The 18,380-nt window shown below is 43.8% G+C and overlaps 1 long non-coding RNA gene across 1 annotated transcript; it reads right to left on the minus strand.

Annotated features, from left to right (window-relative positions):
* Positions 1-718: 718 nt before the first annotated feature.
* On the minus strand, positions 719-12,906 carry LOC117244717. The gene is made up of 3 exons (XR_004498292.1): positions 12,826-12,906; positions 11,963-12,145; positions 719-1,833 (listed from the first exon to the last, which is right to left on the minus strand). It is a non-coding gene; the product is annotated as an uncharacterized LOC117244717 (long non-coding RNA).
* Positions 12,907-18,380: the final 5,474 nt, after the last annotated feature.

The following is an 18,380-nucleotide window of genomic DNA, read 5'->3' on the forward strand; positions in this document are numbered from 1 at the left end:
AGGCAGAGCAGGGAAGTCTGATCCTCCCTTGGATATCGTATTCCTTACAAACCGTAAATACTGTGTGAAAGAAGAGATTCACTGGAGGGATTCCATTCCAGAGTAAACCCAGAGGATTATTACTGGTGTTGCCCAATAAATTCATACACAAATCACTGCCACGTTAATTCACACCTGAGGCACACCAAGGGTTTGCCCAGGCTGAGATCCCTGAGGAGTGCCACAGAATCACGGAGTTATGGAATCACTGAGGTTGGAAAAGGCCTTGAAGATCATTGAGTGATCAACTGATGCCACCGTGCCCAATGAACCCTGTGCCAGTGTTTAACCACTCCTTCTGTGGAGAAATTGTCCCCAGGATCCAACCTGAACCTCCCCTGGAGCAGCCTGAGGCTGTTTCCTCTCCTGTCCCTTGTTCCCTGGGAGAAGAAAGGCAGGAACCTGCAGCAAGTGCTGATAGAACCCAGGGAGATATTCCAACCTTCTCCGTGCTACCGAACCTGCAATTTCCCCTCCTCACTGCAGCAGCCTGGTGCTGAGAAAATTGAATTGGAATAAATCACTCCTTTTTTTCCTGACTGTTATTTATCTGGAGTGGCTGGGAACTGTGTTTTTGCTGATCCAAATGAATTGCTGTTCTAAATAACAACTAAATTAACTTTGGTGTTTCCATTAGCATAGTGAGAGCCTCGAGCTGGTTATTTTATAATCACTCAAATTGCATTTTTATTCAACAGCTTTATCATAACATTTTCCTAAACTGGAACTTGCACAGCATTTAACAAACTGAGAGAAGTTACCAATGTCAATATCAGTGGTAGAACACAAGCAGTACATGGAAATCTAACAATCACTGAGGTTGGGAAAGGTCTCCAAGGTCGTGTCCAACCTTCAGCTGGATACCACCTTGTCAATTAAACCATGGCACAAAATTCCACCTGTTTTTTGAGTCTTAACTCGTTTTTGGAACACTTAAATTTTGTCCCATATTTTTGGAAAAACTTCTGCCCAGCCCCAAAGTTATCAGCAGGATGTGCTGGTAAATGATGGCTGTGAGAGCTAAGGATGTGTTCACCAAGGAATGCATAAAGCATCCACACAGAATGAAGAGTGCTGGGAATTCCTCATGGAATGTTTGGGCAGGAGTGTGAGCACGGCCACACCTCCTGGGCAGGAGTGGGAATACGGAATGGATTTTTATTATCAGACCTCTCAGGCAAACAGACCTTTAGAAAAATACACACCCGAGCTTTCTGCCAATTTAAACACTTTCTCACACGTTAACTGTTAGTGAAAATGCTTCAGCAAATCCCCAGGTATCCTTATTTTTCCCAGATGTGTACAATATTCCTCAAACCCGCGCGATCCCAATAAACAACCACATTCCTGGTGCAAATACACTCAAACCTCTCACAGTGTTCAGATGGGATCCCTGGAGCTGGTAATTCCCAGAATCATGAAATCAAGGAGCAACCCTGATATTTTTCAGCTGGACCAAAGTCCAGCTCAGCACCATTTCCCAAAGTTAAGGAAATTTACTTCCATCAGTTCTAAATATACGTGGAGCTAAATATAGTAAACCTCAAGTTGAAAAATCACGGCTAAAGCAACATACACTGAGTCTCAGTCTGTGCACCAGCTGTGGGTAAAAATGTGCTGAAAAGTAGAACATTTCGTCTCTTTTCATTTATCAAACATTCAGTTGCAAACACACAGTCATCTGTTTAAGAAGAGCTGAGAATCTGTTAAAATTATTCATTTGATGGTCTTCTGAATTTAAATCACCATTTTCTCTGGAATTCGAATTCTCAGGTAACTTTTTCTGGATAAATGCTTTCAATCAAAAAAAAAAAACCTTTGGTTACTGGAGGTCTTTTTTAAAATGTACTTCTACATTTTAGCAACATTTTTTCATTTATTTGTTAATACCAGCAATGACACTTTCCTAGACAGTTGTAAAACACGTACTTACCTCAGGGTACAGATTAATGAACCAACCTAGCTGCTGGGATAAATTCAGACATCAATTTATTTCTTTTTTCCTGTGTTATCATAGATAAGGGGATTGCTAATGCCATGCCAAATTTGACATTTCCATCTCTTCCAAGGAAGGATTTTGTTGTTTTTTATAATTCACCAAGTCCCTGCATGGATCTGTGTGAGAAGGAATGAGGACCCAGGTGGAGTCCAGATGAAAGATTTTGGGCAGACTTGGGATTTTATCATTTCTTTCCTTTTAAAACCTGCAAGGGTAGCAAAGGATGGTTGGAACTGGGGACTTTCTGTGAGCCAAATCAAACTTTCACTCTGTAGAACACTTGTCTGGAGCTGAACTAATTCTGTGCAGTCTCTCTAAAGCCAAGACTAAGAGAGGTTTTACTTTTTCTTCTCACACAATCCCATTCCTTCAGTGGCTGGCTCCTGAAGAGTCCCACTTCTAATCCTCCTCATGATGCCTCTTTTCTTTCTTCCTTGCACATTCCCTTAACATTTTGCTCTCCTCTCCCTTCCCTCAGTAGTACAAACCTGTAGTTGTTCTCTGTCATCTTAAAAATGTCTGATGCTCCCTCCATTGCCCTTCCTCTTTTTCTATCATTTTCCCCCTTTTTGCTATTTTTTTTTTTGCTATTTTTTTTCTCATTTTACCTTCTTCTCTCTCCTTTTTTTTCAGATTTCTCTGGTGTTGTTTTGCCATCTCTCTCTGACATCCCTTTCCTCTCTCTTCCAGATTCCCTCCCTCCTCTCTTCTCCCTTGGAATTCCTTCAGCTCTTTCAAAGAACCTTCCAAGGACAGGCCCACAGCACATCTTAAACTCAGAACCATGAATCCATCCTTTTTTAAACCACAAATCACCTAATTTCCTTGCCAGGTCTTCTTTATTTTTATTTTTTTCCCCTGACCTAAACTCCTGAGGCTCCATCTCTTATTTTTCCCCCCCCCTCTCTGCTCCCAGCAGGGGAGGATGTGCCTTCCAGACACCCCTACATCGCATTTTTCATCAGCAGCTTTGACGTCTCTTTACATTTGAGGACACCCTCCCACTCAGCTGCCTCCTCATCCTCTGTCAGATGCTTCCCAAAAAGCCACGGCGTTCCTGGTGACAGGAAAAGAGTTCATCAAAGTGCTGGCACCCAAGTGCTCTGCGAGTGAACCTCCTACGCCCCGGGATAAAAATAAACAACAACAGGCAGAAATATGGCTGGGGAACCATATGCTTGGGGATTTTTGGCTATCACCAAAAGAAGGGGAATCGCTGGGCCCTTGAGAATCAAGCCACCCATGAAGCAAAAAATCATTATCATCCATCCTTCAGATAAGTCTGAAGCCCAGACAGTCTGATGAAGTGCACTGGCTCGTGTTTGTTAATTCTTACAGAACTATTTCTGATTGTTAAATTGTCTGTTAGGTTGTTTTTCCTCCCGGCAGCTGGAGGTGTTTAAAGGAAAAGTAGTGTGCATTTTTTCCACAATATGGAGAATTCCTATCCCTATATTAGTTTTTATTCTTAGAAGCTTGAGCTGAAATTTGAGTTCCACTGCAATGCTTCCACTAATTGCCTTGAATAATTCAAATTTTACCACTCTCAAGGGCACAACTGGAGCCAGACTGTTCTAAGCCATATTTGTTACTCTGGAGCCAACAAAATAAGTCCGTTTTATGTTGTAGAGCACGCTGAGCTTAAGTTACATTATTTTGTTTGCTTCAAATTTAGACAAGTGAAAAATAAAAAAAAAAATTAAAAAAAAATCACAGTAGATCGACTTTGCCAAAGGAGCCCACCAAGAAACCCAGGACAAGCCCAGTTTTACTTTGGAAGCAGCAGGAACGCATCAAAAATTGCAGCATAACCCTAAAAATTGTCCTTTGTCAAAGAAAATTAGCAAAGGCCTGAACTGTGGGATCTCTCTATTTTTGGCTCAAGAGAGAAATTCTGAAGCTGCTGATGATTTGAAATGGGTCCTGAAGAGAAGGAAGGAAGGAAATTAGATTTTTTTTTAACTTACAAAATTGTCTTGCCTGTGTAATAACACTGAGCATGACTGTCACTCCGAAGACATATTAGCTCATTTAGGTAATTAGTGTGAGCAGCATGTTTCCCTGCTTATTCCATTCAATTATAGGGTGCTCACTTTGTCATTACTGGAGTATCTTAATGTGACTTGTAATTAGTGTAATTACAATCCAATGTTAATTATATCTGCCACTTAGACATAATTTTATATAGTAATGGTCTTATTCTCAATAACCTTATTATGTTGTTTATTCAAACAGGAATTTAGCCTTCTTTCATGCGTCAAATATGGAGATTACAAAAAGTACTGCCTGTCATTTTTGTAGTTATGACTCGGGGAGCTTCGCCTTGCAAAATCATATTTGGGGCAATCAATGAATGGAGCAAACCAAATTATGGGGCCTGATTATTAGAGACATGCTGAACTCACAGAAATGATGTGCACAGGAGGCACATTAAGCCATCCTGTGGCTGGTGAGAGCCGCAGAGAGAGGTCAGGGGCTGTAAATTAACCAGGGAACAAGAGATGGGATACAGAAAGTCTGGTGGTAGTGGTGCTCTCATTAGCAGGGTAATAAACTAGCAGAAGTGCCAAAAAAAAAAAAAAAAAAGATTCTCAGTGTTAGTGACACCTTTTTGTACAGGGATTACACACCTGATGAGCTTTAATTTTTCCTTTTAATTTCCCTTCTCTGATCAACAGCATTTTTGGGGTACAGCCACACTCTGGGCTTAGTTACCAGGAGAGGAGCTTTGAAAAGTCTTTCCTGATTCCCTGAGCTCTGCTTCCCACTGTGGGAATGGATTTCTGCATCTTTTCCTATGAGGAAATGCTGGGAGAGGTTGGAATGTTCCCCTGGAGAAGGGAAGGATCCAGGGAGAGCTGGGAATGTTCTCCTGGAGAAGGGAAGGATCCAGGGAGAGCTCAGAGCCCCTTGCAGGGCCTGAAGGGGCTCCAGGAGAGCTGGAGAGGGACTGGGGACAAGGGATGGAGGGACAGGAGCCAGGGAATGGCTTCCTACTGGAAAAAGGGAGATTTGGGTGGGATATTGGGAAGGAATTCCTGGCTGTGAGGTGGGTAGGCTCTGGCACAGGGTGCCCAGAGCCGCTTTGGCTGCCCCTGAAGCATCCAAGGCTGGGCTGGATGGGGCTTGGAGCAGCCTGGGATAGTGGAAGGTGTCCCTGCTCATGGGACATCCCAAACCATTCTGGAATTTTATGAAGAAAACTGAAAGACATATCCCAGGAATATCCTTGGTGCGCTGGCACTGGGTGCTCCCCCATGGCACCAGGTAGATATTCCAGTCTGGAATAAAATTCCAGCAAATGCTCTCAGCACCTCCTTGCTCTGGCCCCACCACTGGCCATAAACCCATGAGCTCCTTCCACAGCAAAGACAGATTCCTTTTGTAAAATACCTTCTTTGGGGAATTAACCCCAGCCTGGAATAAACTCCCTCTGGAAGCAAAGAGCTCTCCAGGCCAAATCCCACTCTGCCCCACACTCTCTCTCTGCCACCTCGAGCGGCCACAGCGAAACAGATTTGGATTAAAAAGCCCCAAAAGAGCCAGTCAAAACAATGCACATATTTGTGCCCCCAGAGAGGCCCAAAAGGACAAGTCACACATGACAAACATCAGTCATGTTTTAATGCACAACGCTGGGGAGCGGCATAAGAGCCACAGGAGTGGAGAAGGGAATTTGGCAGCTCTCTGGGAGATGGAAACCAAGATTCCCCCTAATCCATGTCTTTTACTGAGTCTGAAAAGGGTTTCAAGCTTTGAGCTCTCTCTTTGGAGGCAAATGAATCATCCAGATTTCCATGGCTCAGGGTGATGTCCCAAGACAGCTGCCAGCTCTCTTTGAGCTCAGGAAAATCAAGAAGTTTCAAAATGAAAGCAGAGAGGCAGTGAAAATAAAAGTAAATGTGCACCAGAGAATGATGCTTAACCCAGCTGGAGCACCAGGAGACATTCTCCAGTCCTGAAGGGAGGCTTTGGGAGCAAATCCCATGGGGAGCTGAGCCTCCTCCTCTGGATGATCTTTAAGATCCCTCCCCTTCCAAACCACTCTGTAATTCCATGATTTTGTGAACTATTTGATCACTCTCACATGCAAGGCTTTTCCTTAGTCCCTTTATGTTTCTTCCACATAAAATAGGATTATTTTTACCACTAAATCTGGCATTTGGTGGGTATGAAATTTTCTTGGATTCTCCTTCTTTAAAACTATCAGGGACCCTAGAATTGTCATTTTTAATGGCCCAAAGGAAAAGCAAAAATATTTTTTTGTTGTTCCGGAGGGCTTGCACAGAACACATCTGAATTAACACAGGTCTGAAATTTTATGGTTATTTTAACCTTATTTAGGAGCTTCATGTGTGAAAGTCCCCAAAATCCAACACAACTTCATGCACAGCATTGCTTAGGTAGATATTGCAGCATTGGGTGATCAAATATATCAGCTGGTTACATAATAACTATAATTTATTGTTCCTGCAACACAAATCTTACTGCCACTTCTGCATAAACATTGTTTTCTTACTGGCTGCCAAGTAAATCATATTTCTGCCAGTGACACTCAGTAAACTAACATTTCTACTTGTTTTACTTGCTTTTATTTTTTCTGATTTTTCAGCTCCAACTCCATCTCCTTAGAGCAGGCAGTGGATTTAGAGCTCCCCAATCACTGAAGTCACTCATTCCTCACCTTGGGCAGTGTGACACGGCACCAGGACTGCTGCAATCACCATTTGGATTTTATTGCTTAAATACATCAGCAATGGCATCTCTGGAATGTGCATTCAGCCCCAGGAATTAACCATTAGCCAGCAGTTTTCCTACCAAAGCTCTCCCACTTTTTTGGAAGGCCTCAGCAGGAGGAGCAGATCTGCAGGGTAAGAAATGTCTCTTCTCTCTTCCCACCTGCTGCCCCAAACCAGGGCAAAGTCACAATCCCAGAACAGGTTGTTCCCTATATTTTCATGGGGTTTGTGGACAAAACATCATCACTGCCCACTCCATCCAGAGGAAAACTTTGAAATTAATTCAAGATGATTGGTCCAGGCCATGTTGGACAGGGCAGTGGAAGAGTCCCTGCCCATGGCAGGGCTGGAGCTGGATGAGTTTGGAGCTCCTTTCCAACCCAAACCAGTCTGGGATTCTAAGTCTGTACTAGCTCATCACACATATTTTCAATCCTAGAAAAGACTGGGAGCTGGTTGCACCTCCAGCAATCATTTCCTCCCTGGATTTGGTCCCCTTTGAGAGGCCACTTATGAGCCCATTCCAGCAGTTCCACTGCCTGACCAGGGGAGACATCCCAGGATGGATTTCTGCCTCCCACAGACCTCCCCAAACAGTGGGATTTGTCCACCCTGGAGTCCATCTGGATGAGGTGGCCAGAGATACCAAGGCCTGTCCACCTCATCCAAGGATGGAGAAGTTCCACCATGGTGCTCCTCAGGAAGGTTTCCTCACACACTGCCCTGAGAGCTCCACAGAAGAACTTTTCACAGTCTCCAGAGGGGATTAATTCCAGTAATTAACTACCTCAATATTAAAAACCCTTCCCTCATGTTTGACCAACTCTTCCCTGCTGTGATTTTTTGCTGTCATTACTCATGTTCTATCACAAGGGGCATGGAGAAAAAATTGTTTCTTTTCTCTTCCCAGCCCATTCCATATCTGAGGATTTACTGTCGTTGGGCATCCTGGATGAGAGGAGACAACAGAGCAAGGACTAAATCTGGGAAATTTGATTGGCCTCTTCCTTCTTAGGCCCTTCCTATTCATTCCTGCAGGTTTCCCTCTGCACCTTCTCCACAATAAGATCCCTTCTTATCCAGGGACTATTCATTAATCCCAGAATCACCAAATCATCAAGGTTAGAAAAGGCCTTTAAAATTGAGTCCAACCATTGCCAGCACTTCCCAGGCCACCACTGCCCCATGTCCCCAAGGGCCACATCCACGTGGCTTTGAAACCCCTCCAGGGATGGGGACTCCACCACTGCCCTGGGCAGCTGTGCTGGGGCTGGAGAGCCCTTTCCATGAAGGGATTTTCCCAAATATCCAACCTAAACCTTTGCTGGTTTAATTTGAAGCCATTTCCAGTCCTTTGTCGCCTTTTTCCCAAATCCCCTCCTGTGACTGGGAGGACAGAGAGTTCCAGCAAGGCACTGCTTTGTCTCCTATGCCCACGACACCTCCTGAGCCCCAACACCCCTGATCCCCCACCACAAACACCCAGAGCTGCCAGGGAGCTCAGGGCTGCCAGGACAGCTGCTGGAATTCCCAGGCTGGGCTGTGCTGAAAACCAACAGCAGCTCTGCCCCATCACTGCTCAGACAGCCCATCAAACAGCCTCATCCCATTCCTGCCTTCCCATGCAGCCTCTCCAAGCCCAGGATGTCGAGGCTGAAGCCCCTGATGGATTGGGGCAATTACAGTATCTCAGACATACAAGTCACACTAATGCACAGCAAATATGGCTCGCCCTTAATTACAGCTACAGACACGGACATTTGTTTTTCTTAGTAATTAAAATGTTCTATTGTGCTTAATACTGTTATCTGTATTCTTTGGTTAAGTGCAATTTAATTTGCTTTAAGAAAGCTGGGTATAATTTAAAATGAAAAATGTATCCCTTCTGCTATTTTTTCCCCCCTAATGCTATTGTTTGCCATGACTGCAGATCTAGAACACAGTAACTTCTGAGTTTGTTCACAAAGTTTCTGGGAGGTGATGCTGTTGTAAAACCAAAAAAAACCAAAAAAACATTTATTTGTGACTGATTCTGGAAATTTCCTGGTTGCTAAAGCACTTAGTGGGACAAAGGAGGTCCCTGAGGCATTTCCAGGGCAAAGGAGCTTTCACAAGGGAGGAGAGGTTGCACTGGGGTCCCTGGAGTGCCCTGCTCGTGGCTGAGGTGCTGCAATGAGAAACATGGGTTGGATGGGACCTCACAGATCCTCTCATTCCAAATCACCTTCCATGTGCCTGCATTCCATCCCAACTATCCCAGGTTGTTCCCAGCCCCATCCAACCTGGCCTTGGCCACTTCCAGACACAGCTTTTCTGAGCAACCTGTGCCAGGGCCTCGCCACCCTGACAGGGAAGAACCAATTATTATTAATTGCTTCAACTCCCCTTAAGCCCTTTGAGATGCCTACAAAAGGGGAAACATTTTTGGATGTTCCACATCTGAGAAAAAAAAAAATCCCAGTGATGCTGGAAGCAGCTCAGTCCCACATCCACCTGCGCAAGGAACCAGAAAACTTCTTACTCATAATTTTTTAACACAAAAACAGGTGGGAAGGTCTGCAAACATAAATCTGGTCTGTCATTAATGTTGTTGCTGCTATTTGACCTGTCACAGCGCAGAAAGAATTCCTTCCCTGCAGGAAATGGTTGTGTTTCTTCTGTCCCCTCTGAGGCCACATCCCTCCGGAATCGGCTCCCCCAGAACGATCCAGGACAGAAGGCACAGGAAGGAACAGTGTTCCAGCAACCACTCAGGGATGAAATCCTGCAGCCTGTGGGGCTGGCTCCCCTCTGTCCTACACACAGCAGGAAGGGATCCAGCCCCAGAGCTTCAAGCCACACTTTGGCTGACTGACATTTCTGGAGAAAAGGGTTTTTTGTAAACAGCACGAGCTCGGAGGCTCTCGAAGAACGTCCTCGCTCGGGTGTGCTGTGCAAACAAAGTCCTTTCGAAACCCTCTGTCCTCAGCCTCGTGCCAGCAGCTGACTTTCCCCATCTTACAGGGTCACAGGAACTGGGATATTGTGAAATCACTCACCAGAGATGACCTGCTTTAATCTCAGCTGTCATTTCACACACTCTAGGAAGGATGGAGCAATGTTTAAACATCATCCACTCCCTTCCTGTAAATTCCTGCACTGTTTTTGCTCCTTATCTCAAGCTGGAGAATCTCAAAGTGCATCTGAGATCCTGCTCCCCCTGCATGACTCATTAGGAGAGCACAGAAATAATTATGCCAATACTCCCTCAAAGGAGGTCACGGTCTGGTCCAGAACTTTGGTTCTTTAGCTCAAGAACTGAGTTTTCCCCAGCCCACCTTCCACACACAGGTTTGTTTTTGTCAGGCTATAAAAAATATTCCACCAAAATTTTTGCTCAATGTGAAATACAATCCCATTCAAACCCAAATTCCAGTATCAATGTTATCTCCTACAGAACAAAAGAGGCTTCCCAGAGAAGTGTGGATTGCCCATCCCTGGAAATATTCAAGGCCACATTGGATGTTGTTGTCTGCAGTTTTTTCCTCAAATTTAGGGAGACCCAAACCTTATAAAATAATAAACATCACGAAAACCTCATGGCATAGAAACAGAAAATTGAGGGAGGAGAGTGCTGATGTTAATTCAGAATGAACCTTCTTCCTCCCCCAGAAAGTACCCCAAGACCCACACAGATAATGAATGAAGTGTGCATTTGTAATGAGGATAAACCAAGCTACTTTGGGTCCCTACTATCAATATTTCACACTATTTAATGACAAAAAGGTCAACTTTCAAACAGAGAATTTTAAAATGGTGTAAATTCAATTAATGAATAGTTTCAGGGACCTCAGAGTCGTGTAAGTCTTTTACCAGGGTCTCCTCTTGGCTGTTTCCCTGCCTTTGCCACCCTCCTGTGACTGTGGCTCCTTCCTTCCACCCCAGTACCCTGAACCCATCCCACAGCTGTGAATTTGTTCCACTTGCCACTCCTAAATCCTAAACCAGAAAGGCACAAATAGAATTAATTTCTTTTCCTGGTTTTCTGTTCATATTTTTTTTCCTCCTGGCAAACAAAGCCCTGCCAGAATTCTGTCTTGCTGCATTGCCCTGACCTGGGGTTTCACTCAGCCAGCTGACACACCCTAAAATCACAACTTGTGTCCTCAGCACCAGAATTTGACGTGGGCTGGTTAACCTCTGCTGAAAACTTCCCTGTTTTCCCTCGTGGTTGCAGGGACACACGTGGAGTCATGGAATGCAAAAGCCCTCCTGCTCTGCATCCACCTGAACCCCTCTCTCTGTCCAGAGAGAAATAGATAATACAATTAATATTATTAATTATAATTATCCTATAATAAATATTAATAATATAATAATAAAAATAATATAGATAATAATATAACAATATATTATAATATAACAATAACAATAACATATAATAACCCTATAATAAATATTGTATAACCCTAATAATATATATTATAATTAACACAATATACATACATAGTTATGGATAATTAATAATCCAGCCAAAGCTTGCTCCTCTGAAAGGCAACAGTTAGATAACCCAGCTCTGTGTCAGGCCCCATAAAATACTTTGAAAAGCAATATGTACAATTGCAATTTTCCAGCAGAGACCAAAACAAATTAGCAGCTTGTATTCCTCTGTGCTTTGCTAATAATTTGTTTCCAGTGCTGTGTCGGGGAGCAGCCCTGGTGTAATGAGGGGCAGGAAATAGTAACAGCCTAATTAAACCGGGGTGGGTAGGAAGCAAACCATCAATCCTGCTTGGCTGCAGCTCGGTGGGCACTGCTCCCCCATGTGCTGGTGAGAAATGTGTTTTTTAAAAATAATAATAATAAATTAAAGGGCTAAGCAGAAGCAGAGCGAAAATGGCTTTGACCTGGATCGTATTTACACGAGTTATTCATCAGAATCTTTATCAAGACTGTCTGGTGTTACATCCCAGCAGAGAGAACAGAGCATTCATCCCCAAACTTACTGATGTGTAAGGTGCACGGAGGACCAGGGATCAACTGAGATGATGCACAAATTGCCTTCTCCTTTATGGAATTAAGCTACTTTGAATTCACAAAAACCCACCTACATTTACAGATCAAGGAATTTCCAGCCTCAGCAGAACTCTGCTTTCCACCCAGTCCACCTGCAGGAAATATCCTTACGGTGTGAACTGTGCCTCACCTGCAGGAGGAAGTCCCCGTGCCCTCCTCCAGCAGAGCCCTGGAGTGGGAGCAGGTGCTTATGGAAGGAGTTTTTCTGCTGGCTGTCATCAGCTCTCAGGAACAGGAGCCAAGCAGGCGAGTTCCTGGGTCAGGAGAGTTTCAGCCACAGCCCAGGCTGTCCTGTTTTGCACACTGATGTCACCTGCAACCATGCATTTTTTACTCTTAGAGCAAACACTGCAAAATATGGGGCCTCATTTCACTCAGTCCACTCTCCTCACAACACCAGGGAAAACTGCAGATGTCTGCCCATGGGAGGGAGAGAGAGAAAACCCAAAGTGCCAGCATTTCAGAAGAATCAAGCCCTTATAATTTTGGAACCCTTAATCCACAGGAAAGTTATCACACAAGCTCCAGATCCAGAATTTACAAGGTGTTCATGCAGCATTTGTGGCAGACAAAAGGGCACCTTCTGGATCAGGATTCAGCATTGCCACATTCAGGCTTTTCCCATATTTCCTTCAGTTACCCCACTTGTTGATCCATTTTGATATCACAGCACTGAATCATTTAGGTTGGAAAACACCTCCAAGATCACCAAGTCCAGCCTTTCACCAAACGCCCCCAGTCCCACCAAACCACATCACTCACCAAATGCCACATCTACACATTTTTTGAAGACTTCCAGGGATGCTGACTCCACCACTTCCCCAAGCAGCCCATTCCAATGCCAGACAGTGTTTCAGTGAAGATTTTTTCCCTAATATCCAACCCAGGTCTCCCCTGGTGAAAATATTTCTCTTTGTCCCATCACTGGCTGCCCAAGAGAAGAGGCTGACCCCACCTGACAGGAGCTGTAGATAAAAACTTGCTTAGATTTACCTCAAAAACTATCCATAACGTCAGTAGAAATAACACCAAACATTAACAGGAAATCCAGAGGATTTCATAGACATTCAAGATTAAAAAATGGATATTTAAAATTGGATTATACCAGTATCTCCTTCTACAGAAAGAGATTTGGGGACCTGCAGAAGAATGAGAATTTCTTCAGCTGGACTCAATTACCTCCATTTGAGCTGGGAGCTGCACCTGAGGATCTCTGTCCCACCCCATCTCACAGCCACAAATGGTTTAATTCATCAAGGGACAGAAAGAATTAAAGCTTTGGAAGCTACTTGAAGTATATTTCACTAAACATGGGAGGAGCTGAAACATCTCAAAACCCAGAAGACCTCTGCAATGAGATTCCAGAAGCCCAATGGGTCATGAGAGTGGGGATGGTATCCTAAAACATCCCTGAATTAACATTAAATCTCTAACTGAGGGTTTGCCCCAATCTCTCTGGGAGCCAGGCTGAACACATCTATCATTTATCTGATATTAACATCTATTTATTTCCAAACTGAGTTCGTAGATTTGCTCATTAACACAGAATTTCTTCCAAATAAATAGATCTAGTGCTAATAAATCCCCTGGCTTGCAGTCACTGGCACAGCAGGTCTAATATCTGATGTAAATAATGTATTCAAGATGTTCCCTTAAATCACGAGTTAGACCACGGTGCTGAGACTCCTGCCTGAGGGCTCTAAACCCCTGTGTAATATTAATTATAATTACCTCATTAAGCTGCTGCTTTAGCACCTTTACACCAAAGCAATGCCACAGAGGGAATTTGAAGGAATCACCTCCTTCCCAAAGTAAATCACGGCAAGGTCAGGATCTGAAGCATCCCAGCAAAGGTCCTTCAGAACCAGTTAGAGACAGACACCAATCCCAAAGAGCTGAAAACTGTGGGGAAATAAATAGGAAATAAAAGCAAAAAAGCAGAGTTTATTATAAAGATAGTGTTAGCTGGGATTATTATTATTTGTTTTCACTGTTTTGTCCCCAAAATTTGCATTTTTAAGCCAGCATCTTCTTGCGATCATCTTAGATCTGTGGCGAAGCTGACACCATCTGTCAAAATATGGTATCACTTTTAGGGCAGTAAATCCAAAAGGACCAGATAATCCTGGAATTCCCAAAATGCCTGCTGTCAGGCAGGGTGTGGGATCCCCAGGAGTGGGGCAGGGAAGAGTGGAGGACTGACCAGGTGCGGTAACTCAGCTGCCACATTGCACAGCATCACCTCTCCCTGCTGAACCTGGAACTCAGCATCATCCAAGTTCTGTGTTCAGGTGCCTGAAAAACGCTCCAGAATGAGGTTTTGTGAAGGGTCTCGTGCCTGTGGCTTTTTTCCCCCCCTTTTATGCCAGTTCAGTCCCATGTCACACGAGAGGGGTTCTCCAGAGCTGCAGGGAATGTCCTGACAACCAGGAGGTTTTCACCACCAGAATATAGGAAATAAAATGCAGCTCTCATCACTCTTCTACTCCCAGTATTAAACTGGAGAGGGAAAAGGTGCTGCCAGGAGAATCTGGAGTACTACACAAATCTTTACACCCACAAGCTACCTGAGAACACTGGTTGGAAGAAGAAATGTGAGCATTTCCTACACAATAATCACCAGTGGTGGGTTTGAGCAGGTTTAGACTTCACCTTAAGCAGAGGAGTTGAAGATGTAAAGTTTTCCATAAGAAATACCAGGAGATACCTGCTTGATCTTCTTAAACTCTCCACAGGAGGCCTTATTTCCATATTTTGTTGCTTTTTTAAAACAGAACCCTTATTTTGGTCAGGATAAGGCACATCATGACCCCACATTTCATTTATACAACAGAATGGGAACATTTCCCTGTGGCTGTCCCCCAAAAAAGCACATTTGGGGTGAAGAACACAGCAGGAAGACCCTCTATAACATAGGATTTTATATACATTATTTATATACATTTTATATTTATATACAATGTTTTCCATTTCTGGCTTTGCTTTTCCCAGCCCTGGTTTCAGGAAGGAATTGTGCTGGCAAGGGATGAGGTGAAAGCGAGAACCATCCATCGCCCTGGGGCTCACACCAAGACACAAACCCAGCCCAAAAAGCCACAGGGATGTTGGAGAAGCCACCAGGTAAAGGCTGAACAAAGAGCCCTTCTCACAGCACTCCCCACAAAGAGGCCAGATCTGAAGGGATCTGTTCTCACACCACAAGGCAGACGATCACAAAAATACACATTTGAATTCCCTTTCAACACCACTGCTCTTCTTCACAGCTCTGTTTTTAGGGTATTTGTGGTGTTTCTTGAGTTATCACACACCTATCAGAGATGCACCTCTTCAGGTCTGGCACATATTCCAGCCTCGACCTGGAAAACTTTCCCTACTTCCCAATCACTCCACATAAAACACAGGCAGGCACAAGAACACAAATAAATACAATTAAATCCTGTTTTGATAGATGAGCTTTTTGTCTTCTGAGCATCTTATTGAACGATGTTTGGGGAGAAAAAGTGAAATATTCATCTCTGAACCAAGCAGTGTCAAATTTATTGCCAAGTCTAACAAAGGGCTCCTGTGAAACGAAACTCTTCTGTGGAATATACTGTAATTGTACTTTTTCAAAGCAATGTCAAATCATTGACATCGACTTGGTGTTCCACGGGAAAAGTTACAATATATAGAAGCTGTAAATTAGACCCTAATCCAAACTTATCACTTTGATAGTTGTTAGACTATTTGGGTGCCTATTCAGCTCTGTGATTCTTCCACTCCTTTTTCAAGCTATTGTCTTTCCCTCAGATTTTCCAAATCGGATTTTCCAGTAACCTGCACGATAAATTTACATTGCAGTTACAGCACAGTAAAGTTAAGCTCAAGCCAAATCACAAATGCAAACTCTCCAAGGATTTATGAAGAGGAAAATCAGGGTCTGGCAGATGAAATCCAGGTTGCAGGAATTTGGGAAGTGAAATCCAGGTTGCAGGAATTTGGGAAGTGAGTTGCAAAGCATATTCCTGAAAAACAAAATCATATAAGCTCCAAACTGAGCAGTTATCCCACTTATCATATACATTAGCATATATTATTAAAATCCATCTTGTCTAAATCATGGGGTTTTTTTATTCTCAACATGACACAAGGAATAGCCCAACCTGTGTTTGCATTAGTGAGCACTGACATCCAACAGCAGCATCCCAAAATAAAGCAAAATGTTGGTGCTGGGGGTCCCCAAGGTGCCTCCCCAGGCACAGAAAGATGGACAGGACACTCCCAACCCCACCTAAAACACTCCTTCGAAAGCTGGAGAAATCCTGAAAGATTCAGGCTGAGCAGATATTGGCATGTCATGGATTTACAGAGAGAAATTCCTCCAGGGAGGAAGCAGGATCTGGAGTGCTCCTGGTTAATCACCATCAGATGTTGAAGGTGTTCATTATCACCTCCTTTGGTGCTGTTTTATACAGCTAGGACAGAGAGATTTCTGAGGGAGACTGAACCTTCCAGGTGGGACTGAAAACAAAACAACGCTCACGTGCAAATAGAGGAGGGAAAAAAGAAAGAAAAGCATATTTCCCAGAGAAAACAAGTTCTTGTTCTCTTGAGGAGCCTCCCTCAACTGCCATAGCTGTGACAACAAGGCCCACTTTGGAGAGAGATTTAAGGGAGATTTTTTAGAAGATGGCTTGAGGGCATTTCTCTTCTTTTGCCCCTCCTAACAGTCACATGGCTTAATTAGCACAGGCCAAACACAGCCAGGAGATGAATCCCACCTGTAATTCCTGATATCCCAGAATTTCTCAAGCTGGAGACACGTTTACAGGAGATTTAAGGCTGCGAATTCACAGAGAACATTTACTAAGAACATTTACTACACAAAGAAAGTCTGAGGGACATGCTGACAGCGAGGTGCCTGCTGACATCTCCCTGGAATGCCAGGTCTTTCTGGAAGCTGAGAATATCTGGCTGCCCCTGGATCCCTGGAAGTGCCCAAGGCCAGGCTGGAGAGGGTGTGGAGCAATCTGGGGTAGTGGAAGGTGTCCTTGCCCACGGAAGGGAGTGGTACTGGGCGATCTCTAAGGTCTCTTCCAACCCAAACCATTCCATGATTCTCACTAGAAAACAACTTTTCCATCCTAACCTCTGGAAAAAGTCCCCCTCTGCACTTTTCCACCTCACAAGCACAGTGTTTTACACCAGGTCTCTGCTGAGATCAGCGGGACAGAGTTTTAAATCAAGAAGCTGCAAACACTCTCACACCTTGGCTATATTTCAATAGCTGAAGTTTTGAGGTCTGTGAGTGAAAGTTGCTCAGTGCATCAAACCCAGAATCCAGAGGGAAATACAACAAGGGAGACAAAGTCCTGGCCCAGCAAACCCATTTATGGTGGTTTTGAGTGACCACAATGCCTGAGCTCCAGATCTCTGCCTCACCTTTCCAATCCACGATGCCCCTTTCCCTGCTGCCCGAGCCTCCCAGCTCCATCTCCCTCACTCCTAACATTTTGAACAGCTGAAAAGCTGCCAACCTTTTTGAAGGCAACCTATTTCCAGAACTGTTTCTCTACCTCAAGATCTGTAATTTCTCCCAAAACACCCCAATGGAGCAGAGCCCAGGACTGGCAATATGTTCCCCAGGAGCAGGGAAAGGTTTACGTTTCAATACCTATTGCACCTGTCACCATAATACCAGGCATTTTCCACCCACGGCGCAGGAGAGAATCCAAACTTCCTGTGGGATGTGCAAAACTCGCACTCAGCCTTGGGAGCCATCCAGGAATGGTTATCAGGAAGAGAAAAGCTATTTCTGCTGGCTTGCAGGAATTGATGGCACCATTCAATGTCTTGTCTTTATATGCAAGTGTGTCTAACCCAGTTTCTCCACAGCTGCTGTGACGTAAATAAATTCAGTATTATCTCCCTTTTACATTGTAGGGTGGAATATAAATAGTCCTGGAACTTGTGCAGGGCGTAATTTAACGTTTAAGACATTGAGTACAATTCACCCATAGAGCTGCCTAACACAACACAAAATGTTTGACTGCTTCAGGTATAGCAGGACAAAAAATATTACCTGTGATCTGTAGACTTATTTCCCAAAGTGGGATGGCATTTCTGGGAAAAAATGTTGTTGGGTTGATCATCCTTTTATCATTGTAAAATGTGGATTCAAGGTCTCTTTTAGAAGAGTACATCCCCACTACAGTTATCAGGAAATATTAGTATATGTTATACACGAAGAAGCCCTAAAATACCTGCACTTGCTTTACAGAATTAGCTGCACTTGAATGGTAACTATGTATAAAATCCTGATTTTTTTTTTCTCCCTGCACATTCTATTACCTAATCAGACAAAATCATTTGTTCCAGCTGAATTTACTAGAGTAAAAATGCATCTCTTGGTACCTACAATTTTATTTCAGGCTTTCTCTCTTAAGGTAGTAGTGTTTCAGCTGTGGGATGCAGTGAAATTCCATCATTCCCAGGAAAACCCAATCCACCCATAGAAATACCTAACCCAGAAAAGGAGACACAAATTGAGAGGCTTTTTTCACCATAAA

The sequence above is a fragment of the Parus major genome, chromosome 7, assembly GCF_001522545.3.
Source record: "Parus major isolate Abel chromosome 7, Parus_major1.1, whole genome shotgun sequence".
In the NCBI taxonomy this organism is placed as follows: Eukaryota; Metazoa; Chordata; class Aves; order Passeriformes; family Paridae; genus Parus; species Parus major.